Here is a 25,992-nt window from a genome sequence, read left to right as displayed (position 1 = left end):
TTGCTTAAATAAAAATGCCATCACTCTTCAAAGGAAAAATGACAATTCACGGTCACTGCAGAGTGCTTAAAAAAAATGTCTAGAACACACTCAGAACTTACTCAGCCTCAAAAGAAATAAGACTGGCCAATTCTCAAGACAGCTAACACTGGCAACCAACACTGACCAACCTTAAAGTGACTGAGATATAGTAGTAGCAGATTTAGGCTTTAAAGAAGTTAGCATGCTATGGTTCACCTGTAAAGAAATAAACATAAATAAAGTTGCAATGAATAAAAAGATAGGAAATCTCTGGAGAGAAGTATAAAGAATTGCAAAACAAAAGTGAAAATTTTGTAACAAAAAAGTCTGATGTATAAATATCTGCTGTAAAAAATGTGCTATATACATGAGAACAGTAAAGGTAAGAAATAAGAAACTGGAAGTTACCATACATCATTAGGAATTGTTTAACCTAGAGCATATCAAGCAAAATTGTTGAACAATAACCAGAACTGTATTGGTCTATGGAATAACACTGAAAGCTCTGTTTATGCATGTCATCTAACAGTGTAACTTGACAGTACAATGTTCTTGTTTGTTTTCTGTGTAACTTTGGCCTATTAGTCCGGTTTTCAATTTATATATATGATAATTAACTTCATAAGGTCATATAAAATAAATAAATGAATTGGATGCTGTAAAAGTAAAAGGGTGGAAGGAAGGAGAAAGAAAAGAGTTGAAATGCATGATGTTCATGGACCAATTCCCTGTAGTGAATATAACCATTACGTGCTGTGTACATGAACTAATTAAAATGAAAAACAAATAAAATCTCAGAAAAACAAAAAAGGGAATGAGGAAGACATATTAAAACATAATTACTAAAATTTTTCAAAGTTGAGTAAAAGACATAATTTTAAAAATTTATGAACCATAGAAACATTCAAATGGAAAAAAATGTGGAGAACCATACCTAGGCATAACAGATAAAACTACACAAAACCAAAGAAAAAGAAAAAAATCTAAATAACCAAAGAAAAATAAAATATTGTCTACAGAGAGTAGAAAAGTAAATCGTTTTGCTATTTGCTTATCAGCAACCTTGGAGTCTAAAAGACAGCAGAGAAATTCAAAGTGGCAAAAGCAAAAATCAAACATTAAAAATGCCAATGAAGGTTCTTGTAATAATATTCTTCTAGAATGTAGGGAAAATACATTTGCAGATGAGAGGAATACAAGAGAATCTGTCACCAGAAGATATAAATTAAAAGAATTGCTAAAGGAAGTTGTGAGGTTGAAGACAAATGACACCAGTTGGTAGCTTACAAACTCAGAAAGGATGAAGACCATTATGAACACGGCAAATAAAGGGAAAAAATTATTTCTATTTTTCTCTTAATTTCCTTAAAATTCATAGCACTATTCAAAGCAAACATTATAAAATTTTCTCTTGGTGTTTAAATGTGTTTATGAACAAAATACACCTTGGCAAGAAGATAAGTACGTGGTCTAGAGTACAGACAGTTGCACGCTTTCAGAATTTGATGTGAAATGTTACAATGTAAATACTATGCTCACTCTGAAAAATCAAGCAGATCTGTTTTATTCTTTAGGAGCTACTGAAAGGGCAGAGTTACATCTAAAAAGAAAATAAGTAACTTTAGTCAACAAATTTGAAAATTTACATAAAATAGAAAAATTTCTGGAGATTATATGGAGTCAACCTACCAAAACTAACAAAACAAAAATTGAAAATCTTAATAATTTTAAGTCTAATGAATAAGTTGAACAGAGTATCAAAAGCCTTCCCCAAATATAACTCCAGAACTTGATTTTACCTTTGAATTCTATTAAATATGCAAGAAAAATAATACAAAATGTATACTAACTCATTAGCACAACCCCATTATTGATTTGACAAAGATATTACAGAAAAAAGTACAGATTAATGTCCTTCATGGGCATACATAAAAATATTTAACTAAATACAATCCAATCAATTTTTAGATACTCATAATAACCAAGTATTGAAAATAGCTAGGTAGGCATAAACTGAAGAACAAATCAACTATGACCTATCTATACAATATAACGTTAGCAATTAAAGTGAACAAATGATGAAATTGTACAACATGAATGAATATCAAACACCTTATGATGAAGTAAAAGTGCGATACATGAAAGAATCCGAAGTGGGTGGTTCCTTTTATCTGACTTCCTAAAAAAAAATCAAAAATCATCTATGATGAATATCTGAATTTTTTCTTTGAGGACGTAAAGGGAGAGACGAATTGCAAAGTCTATAATATAAGTTTCTGATGCTGATATTCTGTATTTCACCTAGGTCTTCAGTTACACAGAATCTGTCAACATCTACCAGATGTGTTTAACCTCAAGATTTAGGCATTTCTTTCTACATAAATTTTACATTGAAAAGCACACAAATATTCAATGTTAATTATTGGTAAGGATGGTAAAGTGTTTTTGAAATCTACAATGTATTGAAACCTACATGTCTCAAAATCTATAATTTTTAAAAAAGTAAAATGAAATGGTGGGTATTTATGAGGGTGACTACTGTATATGCTATTTGTTAAAAATCAATAAAGTGTCAACCTGAGGCATACACCTTTACTTTGTTACTGTGCATGCCTTTTAAATTTACCTTGTATTTATAATTTTTCATAATAAAAATGAATGATGAAAAAATGGTTTCGAGTTCTTTACCTTACACTGTGAATAATGTCTCCTTTAGCCATTTCAAGGATCAGCAATCAAGATAATCTTAAAATTATTTTGAAACCATTTGAAAAAGAAACCACATTCAACATAAAAATGGTATTCCACTTCTGGAAGGAAGTTTTAAGCATCTTTTCTGATGTGTTTAGACTAAGAACTTTGGGTCATACTTTTTTTGATTTTTTCCCCTTAAATCTTTCATAAAGTAGACAATTTAAGCCACAGATTCAGAACATTCTACTTCTGTATCAGTGCCAGATTTCCTCTGAGCAAACAGTCATTTGTAAACATACCAGGAAGATGTTTTGCCCAACGTTTCTGGTTCTTTCCCTGTTTCATGTGCTTCCAAGCCACCAATCAACTTGATAAGCTGCAAACAGCTCTTCCTCTTATTCTCCAAATTGGACTTCATTACAAAAATTGATTGGGGAAATAAATAAACCAACAAATAAAGTAAATCAACAAAGGGATGAGTAAGTATGATGTAGGACAAAGCCTTAGGCCTCTGCTGCTCTCTTGGTTCAATGAGGAGTTGGGTACCCTGCCAGTATCTCGGTCTATTGCACAGAGTAGAGTCTAATCCTTACATCCTCGCTGGCTTCAAATCCATGGACTAAATACAAATCTTTCTAACCAAAGATAAGTCAACAGAAAATGTCAGATGTAACTTATAAAAAAAAGAAATTTGCAATATAAAAGTGTGAATTATTAACATGATTATAATTAGACCATAGAAGGAAAATTGCTCTAATAATGTTCTCATTGTACTGTATGTTTAAGTAAGTACTATTCAGAGTATTGTTGTTTTCACTTTTGTACTCTATCACCTGGCAGAAAGTAAATGAAAACTTGTTTTAATGAATCAAAACATTTCTTCCATTAAAAATGGTAACCTTATGATGACAGAAGAATGACTACAGAGCCACTGGTAGGATCTGGATGTTTTCAATGGGTACGACAGAAAATAAAATGAGTAATTCAGATAACATGCTTAACATTTTAACATTGCAGAGAAACTATAATGCATTGGAGTTTCTAAAAACAATAAAAGATTTTAGATTAAAACAAAAAGAATTATGAGAAAACATTTATAAAAATAAAACTATTTTAAAATATCTTGATCAGTTACTTTAACTTAGAATGTAAAACTTCAGTACTTACAATTACCATTGTATATATATATGTATATCTTATTTTATATGTTTTCCTTTCTTCCCTCTACTAGAATTTATAAATTCAAGAAACTTGAAATTTTTGCCTTTTGGTTTATATCTAATCATTTAGCTTTTCCATTTCTAGATAAAATACCAACACCATAATCACATAAAGAAAGGTTTGATTCAGTTCATAGTCAGCTGGCTTGCAAACAGAAACATCATGGCAGCAGTACATGGTAGAAAAAAGCTGTTGAGTTCATCGTAGCTATGAAACAAAGCAGGGGAAAAGCATCAAAAAGTAAAGGCCCAGGGATGCAGTCCCTAAAGTCACATCTCTCTGAACCGCTAAATGCACGTCAGCAGTTCTCTAGGTGGTTTCCAAGCCGATCAAATTGACGGGCTTAACTGTCACAACTCTTATAACGGTCACCACCTAAAATACTGTCTTGCATATAATAAATATATAGTGTCAACTGCATGAATAAACTAACTTTAACTAATTAAAAATGCACTTAAACTAGGATTCAGAGGTGATTGTAGTTATATATAGCCAGGTGTAGATCCAGGTACATTTTTGGCAAAGCAATTAAAATCACTATGGTTTCTGGTTTCCCCTCTGAAAATAAATAATAACAGAATAAAGCTTCAAAAACATTTATAGCTCTAATTCTGCATTAATAAATAGGCTGCCTTTTGCATACAAATAAAGCTCAAGTTTTTCCAAAGTCAAAGAAATTATAGTTCATCAAAATCACTTAAAGGATTACTTTGGATAATTTAGACATTTTATCAAAATTAGGACTCAAGGCAAGAAAAGCAGTTTTAAAAAAGTGACTTAAAGACTAACTAAAGGCACAGAATACATGAATAAGAGGACGATCACCACAAAGAAAAAGAATCAATATTACTAGTACTAAAGGATGCATTGAAATCTGTTAAATATAAAAATAATATGGAATAAATAAATCGTCATACAAATGTATATACACCATATGGCATATATCATATGTGTTTATAGATATAAATATATATAAGAGGTAAGTAAATTGTAAAAACATAGGTGATAGATGGTATGTGTTCTCACACATCCACGTACATATACTTGTGTATGTGTTGGCACTTTTACTTTTTAAATAATCCTTCAGGAGTTGAGTGGGTGGAGAAGGAAAATTGTGAATACAGAGGGAAGAGAAGGGCAGCGTTTTCTGAATACACTCAGTCATGCCCTCTTCCCTCAATCTGTTCCAAATCACTAGTGCCTTTTGATTTCTACTCAGTATCCAATGTAGCACTTTTGCTTTTGCCCATATTCCTCAAAATGGTTTTTTATTAGATCTCTGTCATGAATTTGCCTCATAATTTACCGTGAGTTTCCTTGGAGACAACACCTAAAATAGGGACCCATGTGCAGATAACTTTTTTTTTTACTTTAAAGAGAATAAAATCAAACAAAACAGAAAAAATCAAATCAGAACAAAATAATGCAAGTAACACAAGACTTCACAAGACAACAGGAAATCAACAGTGACTACCATAATGTCTCTTGTTTTCTTCATACTACTTGTCCATACCTTCACACACAATACAATCAATCAAAACAAAATAGTATAAAATCAATAAAAAAAGAATTAAAGCATTATGGGACTTGAAAATAAGACAATAGGAAATCAACAATGGCTGCCATAATGTCTCTTCAAGGTTGGTTTCCTATTACCTTATGTTGAAGTCCTATAATGCTTTGATTCCTTTGTGTAATTAGTTGTATTCTTTCTTGTTTTGTTTGATTTTATTACATGTGATGGTATGAACAGCTATTTTGAAGAAAAGGAGACAGTATAGTAACCATTGTTCATTTCCTGTTACCTGGTTTTGAAGTCCTGTAACGCTTTCATTGTTTTGATTGGTTCTAGTCTGTTTTCTACTATTTGACTTCATTGTGTATGAGGATATGCAGATAACTTTCTTAGGAGGTAATCTCAGGGAGCATGGAGGAGCAATGGGGACAACAAAGGAGAGAAAGGACAGTAGAAAGGTGTGCTGTTTACAGAGTATGCATATGGCTGAATTTCACCTAGAAAAGTACAGAAACAACACTTACAGTAATGTGACAGAGGCCTAGCTAGGAGAATTATATTTCTACCGGCTTCTGTCCTTATTTGATTAAAAGATGTCCATGAGGCATTGACTTCTGGGCATCCCTGGAGTTCACAGGGTGACTGTTCCTTCTAATTTCTGAGAGAAGCTAAGACAAAAAAATGAAAGACATGCTGCCACAGGTCTTCAACGGGCAGGACATGACCAGCTGAGGTGGTTGAAAGGTTCAAGGAACTGACTTGCAACTATGGCTGAAATCAGGGAGGCAGCAAAGAGGGTATTGTTTGGGATGAAAAAAAAAAAAAAAGTCTAGTATTCCCTTGTTAGCTCTTCCAAGGCTGAACACTCCACAATTTATGGCTAATTACTTTTCATCTTCTTCCTTGAATGACCAGAATCTTTTGAAAATAGTGATTTATGTTTCTTGGGAAAGAATGTGCCCAAAGAAAGAACTTGTTAATGAAAGCAATAAAGATATGAAAGACAAATAAATGTACATGTGAATGTATTAATTACATCTTTTGTAATTAGAGACAAAAGTTACTAGTTCTTTCAAAAACTACAAAGTTTCAGTGGAGCATGATGGTGCATACCTGTAATCTCAGCACTCTGGGAGGCCAAGGCAAAAGGACTGCAAATTTGAGGCCAGTCTAGCTCATTTAGCAACTTAGTGAGACCTAAATTTTAAAAATTAAATTAAATTAAAAGCGATCAGGGATCTAGCTAAGTGTGAAGCTCTGAGTTCAATCCCAGTATTCCCCCAAAATGAAACAAAACACCCCAAAGAACAAACAAAACCTATAGTAGTTTTACATATTAAATCACAAAAAGTCGTTACAATACACTATAGGGGAAAATATTTAGATTAGATATTCTATATGAGCCCAAGTTCCTCTTTGATGCTAAACTGTAAATCCTTATTCTTGACGTGATCCATACTATGCTTTAGTCTCTTCTTTCTGTGCTTTTCCAGAATACTTCTCCATATGCCAAAGAAGGCTAGAACTCTGAGTGCATTTACTGCTCCTCATCTTCCTTGCAACTTTCTTCCTGCAAATAGCAGGTACTCATAGCTGGTATTAGTAGGAGCTAAGAAGATGGCAGGAGCTGCGAAGTTCCCTCCTCCTGGGCCCCATCGCGTGACCAATGCCAGTAACTGCAGTCTGTAGCTGCAATAGCAGCCGAGTGGACAGGGAGAGCACCCTCCCTTTGCTTCCAGCCTTGGCCCAGGTAGCACACCCTTCACAAGTAACTGCAACAGTCTCCAACAGGCAGCTGAAGGGACAAGCCATTAACTGGATCCCAATGGATTTAGGTCTGCTCTCTTGGCAATGCCTTATGTTATCCTCTATCTCTCTTTTCTGCTTTTTGATTTGGCCTGCTGTGGTCTCCGCACAAATGTATACAGTGAAATCTAATCATCTGTATGGAAAAACACAGGCGAGCCTTTGAGAGAATGATCAAGTAATGAAGACTGTGCCTTCATGAGTAGAATTCATACTTTTATGAAAGATCTCAGAGAGTTGCCTTTCCCGCTGCCCCACGTGAGCGGCAGAGAGGAAAGTGTCATCTACGAATCAGAAAAGCCTGTCCTCACTAGACAGAATCTGTTGGCACCTTAGTCTGGGTCTTTTCATTCCCTGTAACTGTAATAAATAATCTTCTGCTGTTTATAAGCTACTCAGTCAACAATAATTTGAAGTCTGAATACACTAAGAATTTATTCTTTTGCTTCTAACACACATTCACATTTCCTACATATAAGATGTTACCTCTTAGAAATATCTGTGGTGAGATTTCGTTTTCCCAAATGGACCCTGATAACGTATGAAGAAGAGTCACTAAGTATTTTGTTTGTTTGTTTGTTTTTTGGCCCATAACTCAGAAGACAGGCCCAGAATATTTTGTCATTTTGTCTTATGTGAGCAAAAACCTGAGCACAGCACTTGCTTTATTGCTTTGCATGTATTCGGTGTATTTTATTAGTTTTTGTGCAGTGCTGAAGCCTGCAACTTTCCCCACAATCTCCTTCCCTTCTCTTCTTTCCTGTCAGGCCTGCATCTTAGGCTGAAGGCACACACTGTCACCTGCCTCTGTGAGTCCAGGCAAGCCCTCCATGCATCTTCTGTGTTTGAAATTCTAGGATGGCATCCGCTTATCGAAGGACTTGAACCAATACAGTCCAGTCCTAATTGGAAACCAAATTTAATAGAAGCATATCTGGAGGTGGGGGGAGGATTATATAAGATTTCTCTTTAAGGTATGTTTTTGATAGTTGTTTATCAAATACAGAAATTGTAAAGAAGGCTTTTGTTTTCATAGCTTAACAGCAGCATTGACTTAAAATCCAGAGATGTGGGAAAATCTATTGCACATTCAGAAAAGAACAACCAGCGTAACAAAGGAATGGAGTCACAGTAAGGGAATGGGAAAGGAATGAAGAAGAAGACACTGTGAAAGACCTGAGTAGTTAAAGACCTCGCAGATAAAGCGGAGACTGGGCTTCGCAAGGTAGAACTGGGGTCAGTCAAAAATAAGCTACATGGAGAACAGTTTCAGCTTACTGACAAGCAATGAAGCATTTTAATCATCAAAAAACATTCACAGCAAATTAAACATTTTATAATGTATTTGCAGAACAAATAGCCCCTTTGTGGGGCATTCAAAGAAGGCCTCAGTGAGAGTGTGGTAAAAGCTAGAGTCTAACACATTTAAATTTGGTCAAGTAATGAGGTGGTTGACCCTGTAAGAATTTTAATAAAACAGAAGTATGCATTTTTAACCATCCCTTCCTTTTGTAATTTTCTGTTTCCAAAGATCATTCTCTTATGTATGGTGATGCCAGTAGAACACACTTGCAAAAAAGCATATGCTATATAAATATGCCTGTTTACCGTGTCTCAGTGAGGACATCAATTCATATCTCAGTGGAGAAGAGCATATGGAGCCCAGAGAAAGAAAGAAAATATATTGGTTTAAAAACGACTAATTAGAGCTGGTGAATGAACCAGAAATATCTTCTACCTTTACACTAAAACACTTCAAATTAGTTTCTAATGGACAGAAAGAAAACTTAAAAATAGCTGTATTTCTCTAGCAGTTATTTTTAGTGTTTTTGCTGTAAAAGCAATGCCCCAGACCAAAAATCATAAACATGTTTAGCACAGAATATGGTTAAATTGCATTCAGACATCTTTAAAGTCCAATATGCATGTCTTATATCTTTTCTTAAGTTCCTCAAAATTATGTGAAACTTAAACACTCATGAGGTCAAATTAAGTTCAGAAAAAAATAGAAAAGTAGTCTAATGAGTCAGTGATAATTAGCAGAAGTTCATTTTGTGCTGAGCTTATGGACAAATGTTTGATAGCTTATCTCAGATAATATCATTGCCTTCTGCAGTTACCTAATCAAAAACTCACTTATAATGAAACCTCTATTTTCTTGTAACAACAATGAATTTGATTCTATTATATAAATTACACTTCCTACATTCTTTACAAAATCTCTTCTGGTTTCCAGACTACACTACAATTCAGGGTTTCATTGTTACTTTATCCCTAGATGTGCAAAATGTCTTCTATTAGGAAGTTCTGTTCCTTAACTATTACATTCCCTATCATCCATCCACATTATTGGATAAATCATCTATTCGTCTCATTATTGCTTTGGAGAACCATCAGTAGCTTCCCAATCAAAGTACAGTTCCACAAAGTCCACCTGTAAAATACAGATTTCACTTGACTATATTATTTCTCAATACCTTTCACCTCTGACATGCTATGGATTTCTGTTTCTCAGTAAATCTTGACTAAATGTTGTGCAATTTCTAGACAAACTTGCAGTTAAATAAACATGTAAATATGGCTGTGTGGTAATTTTCCTAAATTACTGAATTGATTTTAATAACTGTGCTGATCCATCTTCTTATATCTGTTGTTTGCAAAGTGTATTACATATTAGTGTAAGTATCTTGTGTCTGTGTCTGTGTATTGATATGCTGGAAGGAATATTGGCAATGAGTAATTGGTTTGTATTGGTTGTTTCTGATTTTCAAATATCTATATTTCACTTCAGAAAATTTGAAAAATTTTCTGAATAGTAACAATAAGAACAATGGTGATGATGGTAATTCACTAGAAATCTAAACATACAGAGATAAAAATGGTAATACTTTGGTTTCTATAGTCTCAGTTCTCAGTACTTTTTAAATGAAACCTAAATATCTTAAAAATGAAAATTCTATGACATATCGTTTTGTAACTCCTTCAAGTATAAGTACTATAAAATAAATATATTTTTCTAAATGTGCTTTGAGGGCCAGGGATTTAGCTCAGTGGCATAAGTACCTGTCTGGCAAGTGTAAGTTAATGAGTTCAATTCCTGGTATCAAAAAAAAAAAAAAAAAAAAAAAAAAAAAGCAAACACTAAATATGCTTTTAGTAAATATGTAATTTATTTAGCCATTTCATTTTTTGATTTTATGAAAGTATAAAACAAGATCTCATAACAAAACAGTATGAGAATCACAATATACACTATGTATCATAATCTTAAAAACAGTTACTCAGAGATTTAGACAAAAAAGACTCATAAAAAGAACAAAGAGATAATAGCATTTTTATGCTAGCATCTTTATTTTCAATGAACTAAGAGAAAATGGTAGTATAAATGAAATGAAACAAATTAGCATATGTATTAAAATATTTTTGAACACAATAGGAAATTGGAGAATTATTCAGACTTCTCTACCTCTTAGTTATCTATTTTATTTACTTATTTATTTTTGTCTTTTTGAGACAGGGTCTTGTTATGCAGTTCAAGGTGGCCTTGAACTCACTTTGTATCCTAGGCTGGTCTCGAACTTGCCACAATCCGCCTGCTTCAGCCTCCCAAATGCTGGAATTACAGGAGTTCGTCATTAGGCCCGGCTTTCTATTTTCTATTTCTCAAGAGAGAGCAAGAGGAGGGGGGAAGTGAGAGAGGAGGAAGAGAGAGAAAGGAGAGAGAGTGAAAGAGAGAGGAGAGAGAGAGAGAAAGAGAGAGAGAGAGTTACTGTACATTTGGTATTATTTCTCATGCCAGTGGGATTCTGCTTAGAAAGTTCTTGACTACATCTGTGTCTTCAAGATTTATACCTACTTTATCTTCCAGAAAATGAAGTGTTTCTGTTGTCTATTATCTTATGGTTATTTATCTCAAATATTAAATTCTTAAGTACCTCTTCAATTATTTTCTTAACATAGATTTTTAGAAGAATTCGGAGTTGGAAGAAAAGCAAAAGTTAGTCTTAATGTTGTTGATATATCAAAGACTTTTTAGATGTGTGCTAATCCTGTGAGAAAATGTTCATCTCAGTAATATCCAACCACTACTGTGCATTATCTTTCTGAAAGAGCATTTTTTGTCATTTTAAAATTAGATTTAATTTTTACAGGATAGTTGAACATTTTTAAAATGGGTATCTGTGCTTATTTTCTATTGTGTATTGTCTATTCTTGGCCCACTTTTCCATAGGAGTAGGAAATAACACATATTTTGCCAGCAGGTTTCACCACACATGGGAAAAAGATATATTCATGGAATATGCCTTTGAACCTGCATTCAAAAGAACTCAGGCAGAGGTTAGTGGCGAATAAAGCAATTGCTTTTGCTTAATGACACAGGTGGGGAAAGAGTTTGTAGAACATGTTTTTCTTGAAAATAAAATATCTGTGGCTCGCAATGTAGGCATACCTACAAATGGGCTTCAAAAGTGCTTTCATAGAAGGAGCTGCTGGATACATAATATAAATATCTGCCTTTTGTGTAAGAACACTTTTTTAGACAAGTTAGCTAAATAGCTTTAACGTCTAAATTCAGCAACTGATAGTCACATATGAGAGAAGCTAGAAACTTCACTGATCTTAGACATGTCCCTATCCAACTGCTATCCCATTCCTGTTCACTTTTCTTGGGTGTCAATGCAATAGAGCCTCCTGGATCTATCCCCTTTGCCACGGATGTAACTCCAGCCTTGTGACACCCCATCTCGACCTTTGTAGCAGCTCTCCATGTCTAAAATTGTTTCCAATAGTATCTATCCTGGCTTTGAGTTCTAGAAGAACTATATATATTAATTATAATTTGTGTTACAAATAGTAAAAGTTCATCAGAGAAAATATGGATGGTAGAAAATACAAAACGAAAATAATTGTGTATGTAATCCTATCTCATACATAAAAGATAAACCAGGTGTGGTAGAGCATCTCTATGGTCCCAGAACGCAGGAGACTGAGTTAGGAGGATGGCTGAGAGCTTCAGGTCAACCTGGGCTACATAAGCAAGTTCGAGGCCAGCCTCCAAAAGAAAGAAAAGTTAAAGTATCTACGTATATTCTTTGAGTCTTTACACTTAGTAAAAGTGGAATCATTCTTAACATGTGCATAATATCTGTATCTCACAGAGCAATATTTTTGCTGCAAATATTTTTTAGGTCTTTGAGTATTTTTCAGAATTAGAATTTTTAAGTGGTTGATGACATGTCATTGGCTGGAATACTTGATCATGAGCAATACTTTGTTACCACAAACAATGTCAAAGTGAAGGACTTTCTAATTAAAACTTTTAAGATTTCAAAAATATTACTTTATTGTTTTCTTCCATAAATTACAGATAAACCTATTAATCTCACTCCTCTTTCTCTGTAAGTGAACCACTCTTTTCTGGGTGATCGTGGAATTTACTTTTCTTCTTTCTTCTTTATTTATTTATTGTGTGAGGTTTCCTCGTCTCTCTTGTTCATGTTGCTTAAAACCTTCTCATGCTTGGGTCTTTCACTGTTCAAACCCACTGAGACAGTTTTCTCTATCATTTCTTTATATAGTTCCTCCCATTTTTCTTTTTCTTTCTGAGACTATATCCAGATAATGGCACTTCCATCCTCCATAAGTGTTTGCTTTTCTGTTTTCCTCCCTCTTCATTCTTTCCTAATGTCTTCTGGGAGAGCTTCCCAATCTGTTCCTCCAGCTCATTAGGTTTTTTCTTGAGCTGTATGACTCTATGTAGCTCATTTTTATTATTCTAACTACTGTTTTCCAATTACACATTTTCCATGCTTACCTTAAATTACCCATCCATCAATTTTAAAAATTTTGTGTGCAGAAAATGCATACTGTTCAGTGTCACGTATAAGTCCTGAAAGGTGTTGAATGTCACAGTAGGCTCATTATTTTGACCAAGAGTTCTCTTTGGTGTGTTAACTGCTCTGTCTTGCAGACTGTGGAGTAGGAGAACTTTTCTGCTGGGTTTGTCACAGCAGAAAAGTTTAAGAGGAAAGGGAAGCGTGAGCCAAGAGTCGACACTTGTGCAAACAGATAGTCATTACTGAGCCTTCTCTTCTGCTGCAACACCAACAGGCGACATCTCGGAGAAAGGTTTTAGGAAGCAGCAAAGGCAGAAGGCCAGTTCCCAGCCCTTAAGTCCATCAGCCTTGAGGCTCAGTGTGAGCAGAGCGTGAGTGCCCCAAGAGAACCAAAGGATAGAAACCTGTTCACACTGATTCTTCATTGCCTCATGCATCCCTTTTTCTCTGATCCTACATTCAGACCCAAAATTCAGTCTGGGCCATCAGCAAAAAGACAGGCATTGATGATCCCCCAGACATAGGAGGAAAAAGTAAGAGCAAAAATTAAAATTTTCATATCCAGTTCATGTGTTCACTACCATATTCAGTCAACCTGTATCTCCAGTAATGCGTACACACACACACACACACACACACACACACACACACACACACTGTATTCAGTCACAGTTGTAGACCCAAATATCAAAAGTCCTGTGTGTTCCTCCACTGGGTTTCTGTAGCTTTGTGACATTGTTTGTTCTCAGAATCCATTTTCTGGTTACTTTCTTACCATCTTTAGGATTGACTTGGAGCAGGAATACATAGTATCCTTTCTAATTTTCCATCTTTGTAGAAATCCACTCATAACAAAATCTTCATTCGCATCTATGTTGTTAGTTCCCTTAAGATAAATTCATAGACATAACACAGTAGATCCATTATTTTGACCCAAGAGTTCTCTTCAGAGTGTTAACTGCTCTGTCTTTCAGTCTGGGACATCAAACTTAAAAGTTTAAGAGTTTTGATCAGCCTTCCCAACTGTCAGAATTATACGTTAGGATTAATATGTTGTAAGGTAATTTATATTCAGTCTCTTCCAAACAATCTGATGTAATGTGACTGCTATGGACCTAAATATCAAACCACACAGGATATTTTGCCACATAAGGAACCCAGCTCTTTCTTACATCTGTCCTTATTTCTGATAATGGTGTTATCGTTATTGTTTGGCAGATTTCAGTTCAATATTATGTCTATCCCTCTCCAAATTCATCAGATTTAGTCTCTATTTAATGTTGCTATTTTATTGAATTGTGTTTATACATCTATAATACCACAATGTATTTTAATTATCCATTTTTGCGCTTAAATGAGCCCTTAAACTGTGAAATTCTTTTGGATAGAGATTCTATCTTCCTCTTCTATTGCCTGAGTCTTGTGAATGTTACCATATTAGGTGACCAATCAATATTGGCAGAGCAAATGAATGAATTTTCAAATACCGGATAGAACCTGGACTAGGAGTGTAAAACAATTTTAAGTACTTTCATTCAGTTTTCAGAATTACTTGTATTATTACTGTCACTTTGAAGATCTAAAGAGGTCAGGTATCTTGCTCAAGGTGGAGCTGGGCTTTGAATTCCTACCTAATTCCAATGCTCAGTCATAACCACGAGGATCTATCATTTCTGCTACTTCGATGTTTTGATGAATGTGGATGGAGAAAATAAAGAATATTATTCAGTAATGAGGCTTCCTATTTTTCTTCATGAAGCCGCTACTTCTAACCTAATATAAGCTAATATTTGAGAGCCATCACATTCACTATCCAATTATTTCAAAATAAACCTGAAAGTATAAGGATTAAATTATATCAATTGCAAGAAATAACCTAAATAGTTTCCTTTTTTAATAATCTTGCGGAGAGACTATTAAAAGGACTGACCTGAAATATTCATTCATTTGCCTGTGACGTGACACAATCTATATCTTCCTGTAACAGTTTAATTTTAAAATGCTGTTATTATTATTTCCTGGTAAGGGAATGGAAAGGGAGAAGATAGAAGTGTTGCTGAAAGGAGAAAAAAAACAAACAAACATCATTTCAAGTGATGGGCTAAACAATGAATACGTGTTCTCTAATTTCCTGTAGCATCTCAAGAAATCTTTAGCATCTAATTAGCAATAAACGTGGTGAGCTACCTTACTTCATGAACAATTCTGCAGGTGCATATGGAGAAAACATGTTGAACTGCATCATTCTGATATCTCTGGAAGATACATATGGTTGAAGGATAGCCATACGATACCAGATAGCCCTGCAAGGTAAAGTTTTCAACTGTCTTCATCATCTACTGTCTGGCAGTCAATCAGGCTGAGGAGGTGGAAGGGATGACCCATGCCACCTGATCCACTCCACCATGCTCCTGTTATCTCAGGCATGGAGACATAGTCCAAGGTAAATGTCACTGATATATATTCCCCTAAAGCTGCATAAAAACAAAAGCAGAACTTATTGATTTTTAAAATTAATTTCTTTCTGCCAGACTTCATTTAGGCCCATTGCCTGCATTCTTTGAGAACACCTGGGCAAGCAGAAATTTCCATAGCTGATTTAGAACAAGGGAAAACTAAACTATAGGAACCCAACTTACTTTGTCCTTTAATACAAGGGTAAAGAGACCATCAGCAGGGGTGTGTTGGTAGCTCAAGTGACTGAAGCAGCACATTCAGGAAGATGTCCCGAGATGCCAGGGTCATTACCACACTCTCAATGTTATCTGTTTGAAAGTTAGAATCTTGTTGTTAAAAAGAATCTTTGTTTTGTTGCCTAATTTCTATATCCATTTATATATTGCAATTGACCTTTTTATTAAATATTTTCAGAGAACTTTGGCAAAATGTATGTCAGGATTCCTAAATATGAGAAGTAAGGATCCCATTATCTTTGAGTTCTTTGTCCGAGAGTACAATATGAGAATAAGTCCCGTAGGACGTGTCCTAATGTGTCTTACCACTGAACTCCTTCCATAAGAATAAAATTTTATATACTTTATAAGGTCTTTAGGCAGGGTTTTTTGACTCAAAAAATAAAGTATTTTGCATGATTCCAATGTTCTAGGAAGTAAGTGCATTTCAAGATGAAAGGGAAGTGTGAAAGGCCACTTCACAAAGAAAGTAGTTGCAGTAGGGAATCACCATCACATCTACCTTCTTCAGAAAACATTGTAAAGGGAACCTTTGGAGTCCTTCTCCCTTGTTGATAATGAAAAGAGCATCTTCTTATTAAAACAGCAAACTTGAACTGTGATAGGTCCAGATGGCCTCACTTTTGGAGATGGGCAGGTGTGATTTAGGTCTGCTCATTTATGTCTACAAATGACCCTGCAGATACTAGGGATCTTCTAACTCATGGGTTATGACCCTAAGAGTGGAAATAAACGAAAGTATATGCAACTTCATAGGGGACGCTTAATGCCTCGTGGCATGTTTATTATAAGATAGAGTATTTTACTTTATATAAGTTAGAGCATTTTATTTTACTTAACATTCTCTCCTCTCTTTCCCTCTCCCTCTCCCTCTCCCTCTCCCTCTCCTTCTCCTTCTCCTTCTCCCTCTCTCTGTCTCTCTCTCTCTCTCTCTCTCTCTCTCTCACACACACACACACACACACACACACACACACAAACACACTTTGTTTTCAATAATTGAGAAACAAAATGCAAAATTCAAGTTCATGTCACAAAACCTTAAAGATGACCCAGGTCTGGTTGCTATGCAGACATCCCTACTGCTGTAGAAATGTATGGTAGACCATAATTGTTTTGTGCTAGGAAACAGATAAATGACATGGATTGAAATGATGGTAAATTTAAATTGATGGCGTAATTAGTATTATCTCTTTTTGTATTCATTGTAAGAAAAATTATCCAGGAGGAACTCATTTTGTATTAATGTTGATATAAAGTGTAATTCTCCAGGATTTTCATTGTAATTTGGCATTAATTAATGCATCATTATTTTAAAGTGTTAATTAAATTGTTACAGAAAGGGACATCTGCAGTGGCTCTGAAAGGAAATCACATGAACAATTAGTTTTGTATAGGTCTGTGTCTCAGGCTCCAGGATCACATGCATGGCCAGTCGCAGACTAATGGAGGCTGCAGCCTGGACTGTGTGGCCAATTCTCTTTCTGGGTTCATTGTGCTCATGAGAGGAACGGGCAGGCTGAAGGGAACAGACCTTTACAACGCAGCTAGACCGGGATGCACATCAGAAGGACTGCAGTGCTTTACTTGATTTTTCCGGGAGCCTGGCGGACATCACTCATGACATTCTATGTCAACAAAAAGAATAGCTGATTCCTTTTCTTATAAAGTGGCCTAAAGATCTCATAAATAGACAGCTATAGAAGGCTAGGTTAATATTTCTACTGGTAATAAACTCCATACAATACTGCAATAAATCAAAAGGGAGGTAATCTGTGGTAATGCCTTACGCAGTGGACCATCATTGTTAAGGCATCTGCAAGTCATTGAATGTGATCATGGCTTAAGATATATAATTCCAAGGAAATTCCACTATGATTTCATATATCAAGGAATTATGGCAATTAGATAGCAATGCAGGTTGCAGTTCAATAGAACTTGGAATCTGGAGGGAATATATAAAGTAGGCCCCCAAACATGCTACCATTATAGTCTTACATGATACACAAATTTGGGGAATCTTACTCTGTTAGAAGTATTATCCTAAATATTGGCCCTGTGAGGCTTTACTGAATAAGCATTCTTTATCAAGAGCTGTAAATCAAGATTTCCATAGGAATAGTATAAAAGGATTCTATAGCATTGTACTATGTAAACTATGAAGCTCTTAAATTGAATATATTTTCTTAGGTTACTTAATCCTTTATTTTATAGCTGCGAGCCTCAAATTTCCTAAGTTCTATCAAATTTTCTTTGTGGATAACTCTGTCCTATGAGCATATAAAGCAAATTTCAAATTCCTACAATCAATCTGAAGTCAAGTCTCTCCTTTTTGTGCCAAGTGATACATGAACAGAAAAAAATCACAACCAGTCCGTGGTGTTTCCTAGCTCTTTGATGAATGTAATTTACTTTCCTCTTTCACTGACATTCAAACTCTACGTAGATCTAGATCTTTCTTGGTCTCTCACCTCGCCTGCAGCCTGATGCCCCCGCAACAAGCACTCAAACAATAGTTAATTAATAGATAGCTTCATATGATTTATCAAAAATGGCTTTCCTAAGAAGAAGGGGCCACAAAACTTCCATACATTAAGTAGAATATGTGTGAAACTCTTTGGTTTTAGAGAACCTTACAAATCCAAGGGATTGAACATTTCTATGGGAGGTACTGTTTATCATCAGAAAGGGCTATAAAATGAGGCAGCCTTGAAACCAAACCCAGTGGTACCTAAAGAGGACATTTGTTTATGAAAAAATAAAAAAATAAAAATTTAGAAGAAAAAACAAAACAAAACAAAATGATTAAACAAAAAGACAAAACAGAGCCAAACAGCACTCAAATGAATAGCAAAACTATTGAATTGAATAGCAAAACTATTCAATAACAAATGAATAGCAAACTATTCAAGCTATGGAATGTCACGTGACATTTAGGTGGGGGTTGGAACTTCATTTTGTGCCCTGAGATTTAAATTATTTTAAAAGGAGCCCTGAGCTCTTAGTTCCCTCCCAGTCTCTTTAGAGAGTTATGGAGTCCAAGTGAGTCTGGATCAAATACTTCTGTTTACCTTTGGGTCCAAATTTCTGACACAACCAAAATATTTATCAACGATCATTATGTATTTTACCAATACAGCCTACTTCCAGCTGGACTTTTCCCTTCCAAAGCACTGAAACTGGGGACAAGGCAAAAGTTTGCTAGTAACAGAAAGCAAAACATGTTCAACTGCACATCACAGGCACCTGGGCTTAAAGCACATTGTTCCCCCTTTATGGAACACAGAATTTCCCGGTCATCACCCTCCCCTACTGGCTGCTCACTCTTTTCCCTTCTGATAATCCCCCCAGAGTCTTCCCCTCTCCTGTCTACAGTGAACTTTAGCCCCTAAGCACTGATGGCTTCTTTTGCAGAAGACATGAGCTACCTCTTTCTGCTACTTTCATGCCATGCCCTGAGGCCTTGCTCTCTGAACCAAAGTGGGTCTGTCAACTTCGTTTTGCCAAACAAAAGGCTATTTAGTCTTTGAAAACAGAAGTTGCATTCAATTGTGGTTTTAAGTCATTTTTTTCCACTCGGTTGAATTTGTCTTCTTATAGTTTCAGTGGTTACCTTGGGCTTTTTAGAGAACTCTTGTTTCTTTGTTAACAATACTTCCACCACTCACAGCAGATGCCAGTTCCTTACCGCAAGTAACATGTGTCTAGTTTCCTTTGTAGGTGTTTGTAAATGCCGAAGTAGGCTCTTCTTCCCACTTTGGGCACCAGATAAATGCTGCTGAGGAATAAGAGCCAACAAAAATTCACAGAGAATACAAGGAAAGCATTTCCAGGACCAAGGCTTGGATATGCAAAAGAGAATGTGCACAAAAGCTTACTACCTTCCCAGAAATGAGGGAACGTCACAAAGGATATCAAACTGCTTTAATTTTTAAGTATAGGATGCTCCGCATTCTTTGCTCTAAATTTAGTGCTGTGGTATTCAGTTTAAACCACCTCGTGTCCAATAATATACTTCCTGGTTTGCCCACAGGTCTTTGGGAAGCATTTTATCTTTGATATAATTGCCAGGGTGAATCCCTAGTTATAACATACTCTACAGCATATAAAATAATTGTTGCAACTGAACCCATCACATAAATATTAGTGATTGAAGAGACTGGTTGGAATAAATCAATGTGGGTGACATATTTAATAAACTTTGTATAAACATTGTTTGCAACAGCTATAAATAAAATTGTCTTTAGGAATTTTACATATTGCACATCCCTCTATTCATGGAGAAGCCCAGGCATGATTTCTAGCTGCCCTAAATGACAAGGAAAGCCTTTTAAAACCTGCCCCGATCAGGACAGGCGAGCAGGGCCAGGGCTCCTGGCTGCGGCAGGTCAGGCGGGTGCCGACACCTGTCCCATACCTTGCGAGCTCCAGCTCCAGTCACTTGCTGCCACTGGGAACCAGTCTAGCTGTGGGCTAGCTCCCAGCCAACATGCTTATTTCTTGCTTTCCTTTTTTTTTTTTTTTTTTTTTTAAGAAAAAGCCACACCATAAATAAAGCATGATTGAGATGACATTTTACATTCACACAGATTTTGGCATAAATAAATAAAAGGGATTTTGTTCAAATTCTGTCATCCTTACATGCCATTTTAAAATTATCTTTCTCTACCCGTGCATCACACTCAGCTCTACTGAGAGTCCTATTAGCTCCCTCCGGTGGCTGACTGAGCTGCTATCAAAGGCAGGGAGGGGCTCCTTGCCAGGCCATGCAGCTTAGTGGTTTAACTCGGAATCACTTATTTCTGAGATAATGAGTTCAAGTCCCACAGGGAATTCTGCCTCTCTCTCAGTGTGTATTACCACTGCTGGAAAATTGTGATGTAGGTGTTGATTTTAGTTAGTTAACCACACTGTCTCCCATGCAAACCCGTGTGTTCTACTGTTCCCATTTTGCAGATGAAAAGCCACCCACTGAAAGGCAGTGACCAGGGATGCTGGGAGACCACAGCGCTGCCTCACGTCTGACCCTAGCCAGGGCCTGTATATGAAGGCTTTCTCTTAGCTTAGGAGAGACTCTTTCACATTCTCAGATTTATTATTGTTAGATTCCAATGGATGATAAATTGTGGAAATATTTAGGCTCTTTTTTTAGAGAGGTCAGACATAATACAGTGTGTCTTCAGCTTTAAGCTTAATGAAATGTCACATACCCATTTGGAAATTCAGGTATGAACTATGGGTCTTATATTGTTTGAAATTTACAACTTTCACATTTATTTTTATTAGTAATATTTTAGTCCCTCAATATATTTCTCTGGCACTAATGGAAAAAACATGGTGTCTTCAAGCAGCCAAAATAATCCCGCTAAATTCCCACTGAGTTTAATCAAAGGCCATGCAATTTAATGGCTAAAGTTACTGCTATATATTTCCGGTGTGCTGAGTTCAAATCGCATTAAATTAGGCTCTAATTAAAATTCATCTGAACTATTCTTTTCATTTTGTAATTGTTTTTTAATTCTTAATGAGTCACATTAACCTCCTTTTATTCAAGAAAAAAATGGAAAATAAAAAACAAGCAGGCAGGAAAACAACAGTTGAAATAGAGGCCGATATGCTGCTTTTTTAAAATGTAGCTAGAGAATTGAGTATGCAATGCAGATGATCAAGAGGAGACTTAATTAGGACTCAACTGCTCAGTTCATAGTAGTTCTTGGGTCTTTATAAAAGCTAAGAGCAAGGCTAAATCATGTGTAATTTGCCATTATTTTCCAAGAAAGCTCTTGCTGAAATGTTATTTTTCACTTGCTTTTTTTTTTTTCTCATCTTGAGAGTGTGGTATCAGACCTTGTATATACAGCTTGCCACTTGCCTGCTGTCAGAGAGAGAAGTGACAACACTTGTCACTACCAATCTCTTCATGTCTGGTCTCATCTGAGCGATACATACAGCCTGATTTCCAGGTGTTTGTTGAAACTCCGAGTTATGTAACATGTCTTTGCTGTGCTCAGAATTGAAACAGAAGCACCACAGGGGGAATAAATTCTTAACTTTCTGGGAAACGTGAGCGTGCATAATAGCTCCATTTCAGATTATTTGGGTACAGAGTGAGGGGCATCACCGAGCTGAGGTGGAGTCGGAGAGATTTAGGGTGGTCAAATGGAATTAATAAAAATTGTTTTTTACAAACACAAAGCAAAGCAATATGAAAATACAGTTTCAAAAGGCAGTCAACTCTCAAAGCCCTACATACACAAACAAAAAATGGCAACTAGTTTCTTGCTCATCAGTTCACATACTAAGGGCCACTATGTTGTCAATGCTTTTCTAAATACTACTGTGCAACTACACTGTGACTTCCCAATTTTAAATACTACCTATTGATCTTTCACAGGAGTGCATGAAGTTTTTGGCTCCTGTAAACATACATACAAACATACATGACTTCTTTCTCCCTTCAATCCTTGTAGTAAAGTTTAACATTGATAATGCTATTGCTGTTTACATATTTCCTTGACAGTGTTTCTTCACTGTCAGAATTTTTTTATTTTTACAGTGATGTTTTATTATGCCATACCCTTTTGTATAAAACATGAATTTGGAAATCTTTTTGCCCTGAAAACTATCACTTTACTCTTTGTACTATGAGAGCCTATTTGTTCACCATGGCCAGTTGGGTGATCACTGAACTGTCCTACCATTATCTGAAGACCTGTAAGTAACTATCTCTGTGGAGCAGGGCTCTCAAATTTCCCTTCTCTTGCCAGCATTCTGTTGTTGAACATGGGAGCAAAGTTAAATGTGGGACTAAGGCAGTAATGGGAGTGATCTCAATATTCATAATTGTACTATGAAAACGTCTCTTTAATCCTAAAATATGCAGTTCCCACCCCTACTAAATCTCTTCTGTCCATGGCATACCAGTACCCTCTCCTCAGGTGTTATTTCATGTTGGTGGTTTTAGTTAAAAAATAGTTTCTCTTGTTTCAAGTTAGATATAGCCACTTGCAGAACTAGTATAAAAGAAGCTATCAACCCACATCATCCTTCCTTTAAAAACTGGTGAGTGCCCAATTGCTTTTTTTAGACAACTATAGAACCATCTGTTTGCTCTCCCTTTTCCAACCAGTTTAAGGGTCACATGACAGTGCTTATAGAGAACTTTAAGTTTTGTTTTCATTTCCTGAGGCAATGTAGTATTAGTAAAAAGCATGAGATTTGAATCTAGAGATACATGTATTAACCACTGACACTGTCTCATTTGTGAGTTTCAACATCTTTATTGTAAAAGTCAGCTGACATTTCTGAGATTCTTCTTTTTCAACTAAAACAATGAGGATATGATCCCATTTTAAGGTATAGTTGTTATTATATGAGTTATTCTATGTAAATTGCCTAACACGTAAACTGGCCCTAATTCTTTTTATCTTGGAATCTTAGTAGATCATTATTTCAGATATGATTGAATTTGTTGTATATAAAAACAAAAACAAAACCTAAAAGATCCATGGTTAGGAAAGATAGGAACTGAGCCTCTTTCTAGCTTTCAATATCAACAGTTAAGAAAAATAGAGATGACAATAATATTTGCTATCACTGGAGTACTAGAAAGATGAACTATGTATCTAGGACTTAACACAGTGTTTGCATACCAAACAGCATGTTAACTAAAAAAAAGAAAAAATATAAAATTCAGTCCTACAGATTAGTCATGACCAATTATTTGACAAGAAATCTGGAAATATAGGATGTTTATCACAAGGCATGAAGAATTCACCCACCAAAAATCTGGTGGCATATTCTTACTAGCCTACAATTGTTTAAAGTAAAAACAAGCACTTGGCAGTTCAAATTATATCTTCAGCAATGAATTCCTGGGTATCCCATTTTAGGACCACTCTCCTAGGCTTATTTTGCCACTCATGGCGCATATTCCTAAGTTACCAGATGTATAGAGATGGTAATAAAAATAATGACAACAATAACCACTCTGTATGTGCTGCATCAGGGCATCTGATCAGAAAGCTTTGCTCATCTTGTCTATATTAATATCAGTTAAGGCTACCTTTTGCCCTATTTTTAAGAAGACATTTAATTTCTATCAAAATTGGAAATAGTCTCAGTAAGTTCTAGGTCTAACTTTTGTAAGCATGTCACTATTTCACTATCATCCTTGGCAGAATAATTACATTCTTGCTAAGAAAATATGGCTGGGCATGGTGGTGCACACCTGTAATCCTGGCACTTGGGAGGCTTCGGCAGGAGGATTGCTGTCAGTGCAAGGCCAGCCTGGGCTACACAGTGAGTTCAATGACAACCTAAACTACATAGTGACACCCTTTCTGCAAACAAAGAAAAGAAGAAAATTTTGGGGGCTGGAGGTTTAGCTCAGCGGCATAAGCATCTGCCTTGCAAGCAGGCAGTCGTGAGTTCGATCCCCGGGACCGATAAAAAGGAAAAAGACAAAAAAAAAAAAAAAAAAAAAGAAGAAGAAAATTTTTAAATATTTTATTTTTCCTACTAAGTCTCTAATAATTATCTGAAATGTCATAATTACTTTCTTCTAAACTATATGTGAAAGAATTTGCTGAAAATATCTCCCCTGACTTCAAATTTCTGCATATTGTCTTGGAAATTTACTTCTCTAACTCTTTCCACAATCTACTGTAGCCAAACAATTCATTAATGGGCACCAATTCTTCTATATGCTCTATGTAAATTACCAAAGGCAAGATTTGCCACCTGATTTATAAACATGTTGGCTAACAAAAGGATATATCTTCCCTTTCTCCCCTGCTACCTCATATGGTGACAGAGATGGTTGATTTTGTTCCAATCTCAACCATAAAAAGAAGAATCAGCTTGGGAAGTCTAATTTGATCTATAGGTATAGATCACAGAGCAGAGTATTTCCTGATAGTTTATGTACACATATGTACTCAAGAGAGTACATTCAGGGAAGACCCTGAATGATAGACGGATTAAATGTGTTTTATATGGAAGATGGTGGCCTGTTTGGGATTGAGTTACTTTTGAAATTATGCCCCAATGAATCATGATCTAAGTTCATTTTGTTTACTAAAATTTCCTTTGTGTGTTTGTGGTCATAAAAATATTTCACTGCCACTAGGCCACTTCATCCTGCCAATGAAACTGTGATTCCTAAAACACAAAATCTAAGAAAGATTACACTGGGCAGCAAGCAAGGTCATTGAAGTCATCAATAGCCAGGCATAAAAGTCCTTACACTTCCCTTTGACAGTGTAGTTGCCTGTTTCATCTGGTGCTAACAACTCAATCCTCTGAGCAGATGACATATTGAATAAAAGAATCTTTTCAAATTCATGGAATACATTGCTTCTCATCATTCTCATGTATCACTTTTTGCAAGGATTCATTTTATCATTTTAGAGTCTGGAAATCATTACTGTGCCCAGTTAGTATCCTCGAGGTGCTGAAGTAAAAACCTCATTCTCCTTCTGAGCATCCCGTCAGGACAATGGTAAGTATTTAGAATTAATTATCTGGGTAGCCTAGATTTTCTAAGTTATTTTACATAGAAAACTAAATATAATGTTCTTCAGTGAGGTTTTAACTTTCCATTCTTTGTCAATAATTGTTAGAAAATAGAGACAATAGATTTTTAATTGGGCAGCAAAAAATAAAAACTCAGTTAAAACAATTACATCTGGAAAATTCAGTTAGGTATTTACAAATCGTTTAGCTGGAAAACACACAATAGAATTAATTCTTCTGATTTATTTCTCAATAGGAATCTATAGGAATGTGATAGCTGTTGCATTTCATAATAGAGATTTGTTAGTTTGTTTATATATGACTGATTTTACTGGTGACCTGTATCTAAAGGCACAATCAACCTTTACTTAACTGAGTTCATTTTTTTATTCTACTTTGGAGCAGATCGAGATAAAAATCACAAGATCTGCTATAGAGTCTAACAGTATCTTCAGAGTTAAGAAGTCCAGAAGAACGTACTCTGCAGCCTTATACAAGTAGAAAACTAACCATGGGAGGAAGGATGTCTGGGGTCAGATGTAGCCAAGAGTATTACAGAAGTAGGACAATCCTGTCATTTATTTACATGATGATAGGTCTTATTCTATCTCAATGTGTAGATCTTTATCTAGAGAAGGTTGGCCATCTGTCACACAGGCCTGGGTTAGTTAGCTTTCTCATTGGTGGG

The sequence above is a fragment of the Cavia porcellus genome, unplaced genomic scaffold, assembly GCF_034190915.1.
Source record: "Cavia porcellus strain 051 isolate PalLab524CR breed Dunkin Hartley unplaced genomic scaffold, mCavPor4.1 scaffold_1, whole genome shotgun sequence".
In the NCBI taxonomy this organism is placed as follows: Eukaryota; Metazoa; Chordata; class Mammalia; order Rodentia; family Caviidae; genus Cavia; species Cavia porcellus.
Note: the sequence above shows the minus strand (reverse complement) of the source record.